Source organism: Pseudophryne corroboree, chromosome 7 (assembly GCF_028390025.1).
Source record: "Pseudophryne corroboree isolate aPseCor3 chromosome 7, aPseCor3.hap2, whole genome shotgun sequence".
Lineage (NCBI taxonomy): Eukaryota > Metazoa > Chordata > Amphibia > Anura > Myobatrachidae > Pseudophryne > Pseudophryne corroboree.
The window spans coordinates 318,483,052-318,495,804 of NC_086450.1; positions in this window are offsets into that span (position 1 = coordinate 318,483,052).

Consider the following 12,753-nt stretch of genomic DNA (forward strand, 5'->3'; position numbering starts at 1 on the left):
TATCTGCCACACCTGCCGTGCACATGGTTTTGCCCAACTGCTAACAAATTTGCTGCTGCGATCAACTCTGAATTACCCCCTCTGTAAGGATGAATGATACAAGGGCCGTAACTAGGGGGGGGGGGGATTGGGGGGGAGTTAGAGGAGCAAGGTTTTTTATTTTAAACCGTCAGTGCTGTGCTGCTCCAGTGAGACAGCAGACAGCTTCCAGGGCAATGTATCTGACCCATCTGTCTGCCCGCAGCTGGCTCCAACACTGTATGAGTAATCTTAAGTGCCTAGGATCTCTCCTATGTTGTCTACTGTCTTAAACTCCCTTATTTGCCATGCAGTGCTGCAACTCGCGCGCGTTGCACCGTACAAGCTATAGAAGTGCACTGTGCTCCCAGTTGGCAGTATCAACCTCCGCTTTGCCTCCCAGATGGGGGGATTTGGTGTAGCTTATAGTGGGGTGTAGTGCAGTGATGTAGTGTACCATATAGGGTATGTAGTGTAGTAATATATTGCAGTATATAGGGGCATGTAGTACACTGATGTGGTGTAACATATAAGGGGATGTAGTGTAGGGATGTAGTTCAGGGTGTGTAGAGGATGTAGTATAGTGATACAGTGCAGTGGATAGGGTAATGTAGTGCAGTGATGAAGTGTTATAATATAGTGCAATGTATGGAGACACACAGAGGAGCATGTAGTTGAACACACTGGCGGCGCATGTGACGCATTCGGCGTTTGAGGAACATAGGGGAATATTGTCCAGTAGTAACCCCTTTTTAAAAATTTTAGATAATCTGATTATTTTAGTCTGCTAGGGCTTGTTTGTTTTGTTTTTTTGTGTTTTTTTTATTTATTACCGCCTTGCCCCGGGTGATGAAAATCCTAGTTTCGGCCCTGATGATACAGCCAGTCTCAGCTGTTGTGTCATTGGGCTGTGTTAGTTACACTTATAATACATCTCTACTGGTATGATTAGGCAGCAAGTGGGGTGGGTGCTATACCTATTGTCCTTCCTAGTACATCATTACCCCTCAAGCAGTAGAACTACGGGAGTGTCCACATGACATATCCTTCTATGGCTCTGCACTGGATCTGACCATTGCCTGTTCTGCCTTCTACCTTTTTGGACTGACTTGTTTTGAACTGGAATGCATGACTATTCTCATTGTCTTCTACAATGCCTTACTCTCCCTTCTACAACTTCACTGCTACCAAGTTCCAGTCTCTCTGGTGTGCAGCTCAGACAAAGTGTCCACAGAGTACTGGAGGACTTAATCTACCTGAGCAGTAAATGAGCAGCATTCACCATTCTCTAGTTGGATAAAGGGTTCTTGGAAACTTCTACACAAATTCCCCAGGTTTATTGTACTGCAACCCGAGAGTGTGCTCTGCCAGTGGTAGGTCGCAGTTTGCTTTAGATATCTGATGATGCTTTGAAACAGATGTCATTGTAGACTTCTCTTTTTTGTCTTTCATATCTGCCACAATTTTGCATGCATTACACTTGGTTATCTGTCAGATCACTTTCCTAGGAAGTATAAACCACTGTCATCAATGGCAGTTACTATCTGAATTCTACATCATGTAGTTTCAGAGGAAAAATGCTGAGAAGAAATCACTTTACTGATAGATGAAGACTTTGCAAAGGCAAAAAACCATTGAGTAGCACAAACATGAATCCTCAGCCTTTAAAGACAGAGGGAGTCATTCCGAGTTGTTAGCTTGCTAGCTACTTTTAGCAGCCGTGCAAACGCATAGTCGCTGCCCACGGAGGAGTGTATTTTCACTTTGCAAGTGTGCAAAAGCGCGTGCTGCCGAGTGGGACGAAAAAGTTTTTTGCAGTTTCTGAGTAGCTCTGAACTTACTCAGCCCTTGCGATCACTTCAGTCTTTTTGGTCCCGGAATTGACGTCAGACACCCGCCCTGCAAATGCCTGGACACGCCTGCATTTTTCCAAACACTCCCTGAAAACGGTCAGTTGACACCCACAAACGCCCTCTTCTTGTCAATCTCCTTGCGATCGGCTGTGCGAATGGATTTTTCGTTAAATCCATCGCTCAGCAATGATCCGCTTTGTACCCGTACGACGCGCCTGAGCATTGCGGTGCATACGCATGTGCAGTAGTAACCTGTTCACTGCGCTGTGAAAAACGGCAGCGAGCAATCAACTCGGAATGACCCCCTGAATTCTACCAATGAAAGGAGATTATGGAGACCCCTTTCATCTTCTGTTAAAAGATTCTTCAAAAAGAACCCACCGATGAAGCCATATAATTGTGGCAAACCACATTTGGTTTAGCTCCTCTATATCATATCATTGTTTATTTTTATATTATTATATTTTATACAGTATAATGATATAGTTTATTCGCTACTATATTTTATTTATAATTGTTTTTATTTAATTTCTTTTGTTATTTTGTTATGTATGTCATGTTTTATTATAGCAAATATAACTACATTCTAACATCTAATTCATGTCAAATCTAAACTGTTCATAGTTAAATATATCTACTTTATTATAGGATTACTCCGTCCCACCATCCATGGACTCTTCCACAGCACTATCTTGGTAATCACTATCCACCACCATCAAACAGCTCTCCATGGCCCAAGACAGCAAAGTTAAATCATTAACTGATCCATAATGTGTATAATGTGTATAATGTTGTATAATGTGTATAATGTTGTATAATGTGTATAATGTGTATAATGTTGTATAATGTGTATAATGTGTATAATGTTGTATAATGTGTATAATGTGTATAATGTTGTATAATGTTGTGGAATATCATTTTAATCCCTTCAGTTTGAATTTGTACATGGTGAAATCTGTATTCACAAAGGTGAGCCACTGTATGGGGCTCCATTCAGACCTGATCGCTGTGCTGCTAATTTTGTTGTCCTGTGATCAGATAGTCACTGCCAAGGGGAGTGTAAATTCGCCCCTTGCAAGTGGGCGATCGCATGTATACGCTGTGCAAAAATGTCCCTTAGTCAGTGGACAGCTGCAAATCCGTTCGCAACTCACTCACCATCGAATGATTTTTCCAGTCTGTGCAGTCTGTGCGCAGCCCAGAACTTACTCCTACAGTGCGATCAGAAGAGGCTGATCGGATTCTGGGCTGACATCACACACCCTCCCAGAAAACACTTGGGAACGCCTGTATTTTTCCTGACACTCCCAGAAAACGTACAGTCACCACCCACAAACGGCCTCTTCCTGTCAATCAGCTTGCGAATGGCTGTGCAATCAAAATTTTTGCACCATCCTGTCACTGTTTGGCGACGTGCATGCGCATTGCGGTGCTTATACATGCGCAGTCAATCAATAATCATCCGCTGTTTGAAATCACACAGAATCAGGCCATATATTTCTTCTAGGTTGTTTTTATAACATGCCCTGTACTGTAACAATTGCTGCGCATACTCTACTGTTCAATTTCACATGTAAGGGAATCTGGTTATGCAGGGGACATTTGTTAAGAGGCACATTGTACAAATACTACCAACATACATATAAAATATGGTGGATCAGTGTCAGCTTACTGGCTTCTCTCTCCAATGGCCATAATCACGGCCTAATACCATCCTGAATTGGCGTTAGGTCTTCTATCCAGCAAAATAAATATTTGATTGCAGTACCATAACTAGACATTTTAGTGCTGTGTGCAAGAAACAGCATCGGGACCCCCTTCCCTATTTAAAATATAGGGGCATGGCTTCATGTGGAAGGGGTGTGGTAACAAAATAATACCAATTCATATTACAGTGCACAGTAGTCTCCATTATTCAAATTATGCCACACAGTAGCGCCACTACATCAGGTAGAGCCCCTTTTACACATTACGGCAGGCAGAGTCCCTGTCACACATTACGGCAGGCAAAGTCCCATGTTACACATAACTGCAGGCAAAGTCCCATATTACACATTACGGCAGGCAAAGTCCCATTACACATAATGGCAGGCAATGTCCCGTTACTCATAATGGCAGGCAATGAGCCCTGTTACACATAATGGCAGGTAATGTCCCGTTACACATAATGGCAGGCAATATCCTGTTACACATAACGGCAGGCAATGTCCCATTACACATAACAGCAGGCAATGTCCCATTACACATAACACCCATATATTAACAGTACACTCGGAATGGATACTTAAGACTCTTGTCTCCTTGGCTAGAAATTGCTGTTATTAGTATCCATATAGAGTTAATTCTTCCAATAGTGATGGTACTGTAGTCTTAATTTTGACTGTTATTACCTGTAATGTAGCTTTATTCTTTAATGTGTATTGTTGTCCCTATAGTGTTAGTTATTCCAATGATAATGATACTGCAGTTTTACTTTCGGCTGTTATATGCTGACAATATGACTTTGGGGATCATTCCGAGTTGATCGCAGCCAGCAAGTTTTTGCTGCTGCTGCGATCAACTAATCCCCGCCTATGGGGGAGTGTATTTTAGCATAGCAGGGCTGCGATCGCTTGTGCAGCCCTGCTATGCTTAACATTTTTCCTGCAAAACAAGACCAGCCCTACAGCTACTTACCCAGTGCGATGGATCCAGCGATGAAGGTCCCGGTCCTGCCGTCAGACATCCGCCTGGACACGCCTGCATTCTTCTAAAGGCCAGTACTCACGGCCCGATGCTGGAGAGATGTGTGCTGAGCGAACCGCTCAGCACACATCTCTCCCGGCGCTCAGCACAGCGCGATCTGTGCTGAGCGTGCGGGGGGACACGGGGGGGCCGCTCACTTCACCCAGCGGGTGAAGTGAGCGACCCGCTAGATTGGCCTGCATGCAGGCCAATCTAGCAGCAGCGATAGCGATGCGCGGGGCTGCGCATCGCTATCGCTGTTAGGGCTACACACAGAGCGATCTTGCTGAAAATCTAAGCAATCTAGTCAGATTGCTTAGATTATCGCTCCGTGTGTACCCCCCTTTACACTCCCCGAAAACGGCCTCCAGCGGTGAGTATCCGCCCCGGACCGCACACCATGCATGCGCAGTTCTGACCCGTTCGCACTGCAGCGAACAACAGCTGCATGCGAACGGGTCAGAATGACTCCCATTGTTCATTAATAAAACATACAGTATATATGAATAATATCTTCAGTTAGAGCCCTAATTATAGTCAGTTTAAATTTGTGTCTGGGTTAAAGGCCGCTTGTGATAATTATCACTGTGTGGGTGACCTGATGTTACTCAGGGGTAGATGTATTAACCTGTAGAAGGCATAAGGAAGTGATAAACCAGTGATAAAGCAGTGTTAAGAGCAAGGTGATAATGCACCAGCCAATCAGCTCCTAACTATTAATTTACATATGGGAGCTGATTGGCTGGTGTGTTTATCACCTTGCATTTATCACTGGTTTATCACTTCCTTATGCCTTCTCCAGGTTAATACATCTACCCCTTAAATTGCACCTGTATAAAAGTGATAATGCTCCCAACTAACACTTACTAAAATAACATATTGTACAACCCCATTTATAATATGTCTTATAGTGCTTATTAATACATGGATCTCTTCATGTGATTGAATGACATTACAGTGGGGCAATTCCTAATTACACTAGCTGGAGCATCTATTCATTGAAACCGCATCCGTCAGCGATGTTATTAATAAGGCACATCACAGCGCTCCTATTGCGGCCGCGGCTCCCGTGTCCGTATCTAGCCATCTTGACTGGCCGCGTCCTATGTTAGAATGCTGTCTCTGGCTTAGTTGTGTAAGACCGCGGTCAATACCAGCATGCCTCAGCGCTGACACGCCAGCCGTGGCTCCCATTCACCGGGGCTCCCACTCGTGATTAACTATGGCTGAGAGGTGCCGTCCCCTGCCTGCTGAGTGAGTCTTGTGTTATCAGATTGTTCAATATTCATACATTAATCACAGCAATATACACAGATAAAATAACATTTAAACAGTGGTTAGCGCATAAAATAACAGACACATTTGCACGTTTACACATAATGGCAGACAATGTCCCCTGTTACAGATAATGGCAGGCAATGTCCCCTGTTACAGATAATGGCAGGCAATGTCCCCTGTTACACATAATGGCAGGCAATGTCCCCTGTTACACATAATGGCAGGCAATGTCCCCTGGCAGGCAATGTCCCCTGTTACACATAATGGCAGGCAGTGTCCCCTTTTACATATAATGGCAGGCAATGTCCCCTGTTACACATAATGGCAGGCAATGTCCCCTGTTACAGATAATGGCAGGCAATGTCCCCTGTTACACATAATGGCAGGCAATGTCCCCTGTTACACATAATGGCAGGCAATGTACAATGTTACACATAATGGCAGGCAATGTCCCCTGTTACAGATAATGGCAGGCAATGTCCCCTGTTACACATGATGGAAGGCAATGTCCCCTGTTACAGATAATGGCAGGCAATGTCCCCTGTTACACATAATGGAAGGCAATGTCCCCTGTTACACATAATGGCAGGCAATGTCCCCTGTTACAGATAATGGCAGGCAATGTCCCCTGTTACACATAATGGCAGGCAATGTCCCCTGTTACACATAATGGCAGTCAATGTCCCCTGGCAGGCAATGTCCCCTGTTACACATAATGGCAGGCAATGTCCCCTTTTACATATAATGGCAGGCAATGTCCCCTGTTACACATAATGGCAGGCAATGTCCCCTGTTACACATAATGGCAGGCAATGTACAATGTTACACATAATGGCAGGCAATGTCCCCTGTTACAGATAATGGCAGGCAATGTCCCCTGTTACACATAATGGAAGGCAATGTCCCCTGTTACAGATAATGGCAGGCAATGTCCCCTGTTACAGATAATGGCAGGCAATGTCCCCTGTTACACATAATGGAAGGCAATGTCCCCTGTTACACATAATGGCAGACAATGTCCCCTATTACAGATAATGGCAGGCAATGTCCCCTGTTACACATAATGGAAGGCAATGTCCCCTGTTACAGATAATGGCAGGCAATGTCCCCTGTTACAGATAATGGCAGGCAATGTCCCCTGTTACAGATAATGGCAGGCAATGTCCCCTGTTACACATAATGGCAGGCAGTGTCCCCTGTTACACATAATGGCAGGCAATGTCCCCTGTTACACATAATGGCAGGCAATGTCCTATGTTACACATAATGGCAGGCAATGTCCCCTGTTACAGATAATGGCAGGCAATGTCCCCTGTTACACATAATGGCAGGCATATGCTGCTACCACAGCACCTCCGCACCCCCTCCCGTGCACCTCCGCACATCACCTTCTAAATCCTCTGGGCGCACCTCACTGCCTTCAGTATTGAAGTTGTCAGGCCCCCACAAAACTAGGTGTCAGCTTGGGTTCCTTTGCAGGGCTGTTGGGCGGCGTGACATCCCTGCTCCCGTCCCGTCCATCCCTCCCTCCTCCCAGCAGCCAGCCAACAGGAAGGGAGAGAGTGGCGCCGCTTTTCAGAATGATGGACCGGCGCCGCCTCCAATTACAGTGAGTGCGCCGCTTCGACTTCCGAACCGAGTCCCCCTCCCTCATCCTCCGCTCCCCGCTCTGGTGGCAGTGTGACTCATTACAATGCCGCTGGCTTTAGGCCCCTTGGAACAGGGATGCGGGAAGTTGCGCCCTCAGGGAGACTGCGCTGTGTGCCAGGCACACCTGGCACACACGTAGTTACGGCTCTGTTTGATTGTTCACCGATTGATGGATGACACTAAGCTACAGTCCCCATAGTCCTGGACAGAGACATTGTTACTTTGTGAAACCTGTGGAGAAACCAGAGAACACTGTGACCTTTCCAGCAAGAGCCATGCAATAAATAGCACAAGCTGATAAATTTGGTGAAAAGAGAGTTTCTTCTGAAATTTGTCTCTTCTCACATTCATACATATACTCACTAATTGCTAAGATCCACACCACAATAGCCGTGTTACACCAGGTCCTATATTAGATGATAGTTGCTGTGTGTTATATTGTTTAGGATGTGACTTACCTAGCTGTTGTGAAAATGATACTGTCATTCAAACTGTTTCTGTGAATTCATTATTTGTCTTCTTCAGGAATTGATTTGTCATTGTGGAGGAAAATTATCTTACATTAATTGCTCCATAATGTAAAATGCCCATTACTCCACAGTAAAGTATTTTTGAGTTACACCCTTCAGTCTCCTAGCCCTTACCTTTCTTTGTAGGTGGCCCATTTATCATTAATTGCATACTCCATGCCATCTAGGCGTTATATTATCACCTAGAATTGCACTGTATTTTGCTATTATTCCACTGGGATGTATTAATACTCAACCACAGGTGCACCGTGGTCCCACTGGCGGTCCCCATGTCTGGTCCCACTGGCGGTCATTGCCAGGGATGGCTCCGGAGCTTGATAAATCTGGCAGCATCGCATCCCTCATAGATATCTATGGGCTTGCAGCTGCAGATAGCCCCTCAGTCATATAGTACATGCAGGTGATACTAAATATTTACGGTTACTCCCCAAAAACTGGGGTTTTGGGGGAATAAGATACAAATATCTAATGATAAATGGGCCCCTAATCTATATGTTAGGAAATAATCAGTGCAGAAAACTCCTCTGCTGGTCACACACATAAACCCATGGAGCCGACATAAATTCCCATTACAGAATTAGAATTATTTAAAAGAATTTACAAATACAGTACTGTGTAAAAGGTTTAGTCAGGTGTGAAAAAAATGCTGCAAAGTGGGGGTGGTGCTAGCAGCGGCTGACAGTCCGGGGGAAGGGGTGTTTGCGAGGTAGCAGTTGGGGGAGGAGGGAATAGGGTGGTGGTGGTGGATGTGGCGATGGCCGTGGGAAAGTGTGTGGGGGGGTTGTGGTTAGTGGAGGCTGACGATCTGGGGGCATCCATGGAGAGTGCACAGAAGATCAGCGCCAAAGAGAACACTTAGCCGGCAGCACGATCAAGTAGACGGGAGCGCTGATCCTCTTATGCCCACACAGGAAAGCCATGGAATACAATAGTTCTCTGGAGTAGAGTAAGAAGGAATAGTTATTTCTGGACTTACTATATGCAGACAGGTGGCAACACACTTGTTAAAAAAAACAGAACTAACATTTTCTTTATAAATATGTTCATAACTGCATCTTTAAGTTCTAATATATATTTATCATTGCAACTGATGATTGTATTTTAAATATAAGAACATCCTGCCCATATGCAAAAGGTTTTTTTTTTCTGGTACTTGAGGTTGGGGAAAATGAGAATGCAGCTTCCTCCTCGCTCTCCTGTTTGCTGCCATTTACATCAGTGTGTGCAGTGCTGGACAGGAGACTTCCAGGAAATTTGAAACTACAGTATTATGCATCCAGTTATGTGGAATAGAGGAGAATGATACCCCTTTCACACTTACCTCAAAACCCGGGATTTTTGCAAATGTAAAAGGAAACAACCAGGGACTTTGTCTTTACTAGGCTCAGGCTGAGACCCAGGAGTTTGCTGGCTAGTAGACCCAGAAATTTCCTGGGTTGTAAGCAGAGGCGTAACTAGGGGTTTTGGAGCCCAGGACAAGATCAATAATGGCGCCCCCCAAAAAAAAAAAAAAAAATACAAAGGAAAGTATGTGGGCACGCCACTGGCGCACTCTGAAAAAAATGGCCATGGCCACACGCCAGAAGGGGGTGTGGACACTGAAAATAGGATGTGCCAACATGACACGCCAGGTGTTTCATGTCATACTGGGAACATTCTTTATAATTCCACATGCACCTTACCATCATCATCTCCTACACAAATAGGTGTCACTGTGTATAAAGATGTCAGGGTGTGTATGTATAGATGTAGGTGCAGTGGTCGAAGTGGAAGTTTTGAAGTGAGGGTATGGAAAAGTGAAGGGTGTAATTATGCGTGCGCCTCCGGTAAAGGGGGTTTGGCCACCTTATACTATCCTTATACTACCCCTTTTAATATTTAGTACTAGACCTTTCACATTATAGCACAATGAATGAGCCGAAATTCACATTACAGCACACAGAATGAGATGAAATTCGCATTATAGCAAACAGAATGAGCCGAAATTCACATTTAAGCACACTGAATGAGCCGAAATTCACATTAAAGCACACTGAATGAGCCAAAATTCACATTATAGCACACTGAATGAGCCGAAATTCACATTAAAGCACACAGAAGGAGCCAAAATTCACATTTAAGCACACTGAATGAGCCGAAATTCACATTAAAGCACACTGAATGAGCCAAAATTCACATTATAGCACACTGAATGAGCCGAAATTCACATTATAGCACACTGAATGTGCCGAAATTAACATTACAGCACACGGTATGAGCCGAAATTCACATTATAGCACACAGTATGAGCCGAAATTCACATTATAGCACACTGAATGAGCCGAAATTCACATTAAAGCACACTGAATGAGCCGAAATTCACATTATAGCACACTGATTGAGCCAAAATTCACATTATAGCACACAGAAGGAGCCGATATTCACAATAAAGCACACAGAAGGAGCCAAAATTCACATTAAAGCACAATGAATGAGCTGAAATTCACATTAAAGCACACTGAATGAGCCAAAATTCACATTATAGCACAGGGTATGAGCCGAAATTCACATTATAGCACACAGAATGAGCCGAAATTCACATTAAAGCACACAGAAGGAGCCGAAATTCACATTATAGCACACAGAATGAGCCGAAATTCACATTACAGCACACTGAATGAGCCAAAATTCACATTAAAGCACACTGAATGAGCCGAAATTCACATTAAAGCACACTGAAGGAGCCAAAATTCACATTATAGCACACTGAAAGAGCCGAAATTCACATTATAGCACACCGAAAGAGCCGAAATTCACATTATAGCACACCGAATGAGCCGAAATTCACATTACAGCACACAGAATGAGCCAAAATTCACATTATAGCACACAGTATGAGCCGAAATTCACATTATAGCACACTGAATGGGCCGAAATTCACATTAAAGCACACTGAATGAGCCGAAATTCACATTATAGCGCACTGATTGAGCCGAAATTCACATTAAAGCACACTGAATGAGCCGAAATTCACATTATAGCACACTGAATGAGCCGAAATTCACATTATAGCACATTGAATGAGCCAAAATTCACATTCTAGCACACAAAATGAGCTGAAATTCACATTAAAGCACACTGAATGAGCCGAAATTCACATTATAGCACTCTGAATGAGCCGAAATTCACATTAAAGCACACTGAATGTGCCGAAATTCACATTATAGCACACTGATTGAGCCGAAATTCACATTAAAGCACACTGAATGAGCCGAAATTCACATTATAGCACACTGAATGAGCCGAAATTCACATTATAGCACACTGAATGTGCCGAAATTCACATTATAGCACACTGAGCCGAAATTCACATTATAGCACACTGAATGAGCTGAAATTCACATTAAAGCACACTGAATGAGCCGATATTCACATTAAAGCACACTGAATGAGCCAAAATTCACATTATAGCACTCTGAATGAGCCGAAATTCACATTAAAGCACACTGAATGAGCCGAAATTCAAATTAAAGCACACAGAAGGAGCCGAAATTCACATTATAGCACACTGAATGAGCCGAAATTCACATTATAGCACACTGAATGAGCCGAAATTCACATTAAAGCACACAGAAGGAGCCGAAATTCACATTATAGCACACATTATGAGCCGAAATTCACATTATAGCACACTGAATGAGCCGAAATTCACATTAAAGCACAGTGAATGAGCCGAAATTCACATTATAGCGCACTGATTGAGCCGAAATTCACATTAAAGCACACTGAATGAGCCGAAATTCACATTAAAGCACACTGAATGAGCCGAAATTCACATAATAGCGCACTGATTGAGCCAAAATTCACATTAAAGCACAGTGAATGAGACGAAATTCACATTATAGCACACTGAATGAGCCGAAATTCACATTATAGCACACTGAATGAGCCGAAATTAACATTATAGCACACTGAATGAGCCGAAATTCACATTATAGCACACTGAATGAGCTGAAATTCACATTAAAGCACACTGAATGAACCAAAATTCACATTACAGCACACTGAATGAGCTGAAATTCACATTAAAGCACACTGAATGAGCCAAAATTCACATTAAAGCACAGAGAAGGAGCCAAAATTCACATAATAGCACACAGTATGAGCCAAAATTCACATTATAGCACACTGAATGAGCCAAAATTCACATTATAGCACACTGAATGAGCCGAAATTCACATTATAGCACACTGAATGAGCTGAAATTCACATTAAAGCACACTGAATGAACCAAAATTCACATTACAGCACACTGAATGAGCTGAAATTCACATTAAAGCACACTGAATGAGCCAAAATTCACATTAAAGCACAGAGAAGGAGCCGAAATTCACATAATAGCACACAGTATGAGCCAAAATTCACATTATAGCACACTGAATGAGCCAAAATTCACATTATAGCACACTGAATGAGCCGAAATTCACATTACAGCACACAAAATTAGCCGAAATTCACATTATAGCACACAGTATGAGCCGAAATTCACATTATAGCACACTGAATGAGCCGAAATTCACATTAAAGGACACTGAATGAGCCAAAATTCACATTATGGCACTCTGAATGAGCCAAAATTCACATTATAGCACAGTGTCATGACAGTAACAGTTATCAGTTATAACAGTGTCATGCAGTGACAGATTCAGAATAGTGTATGC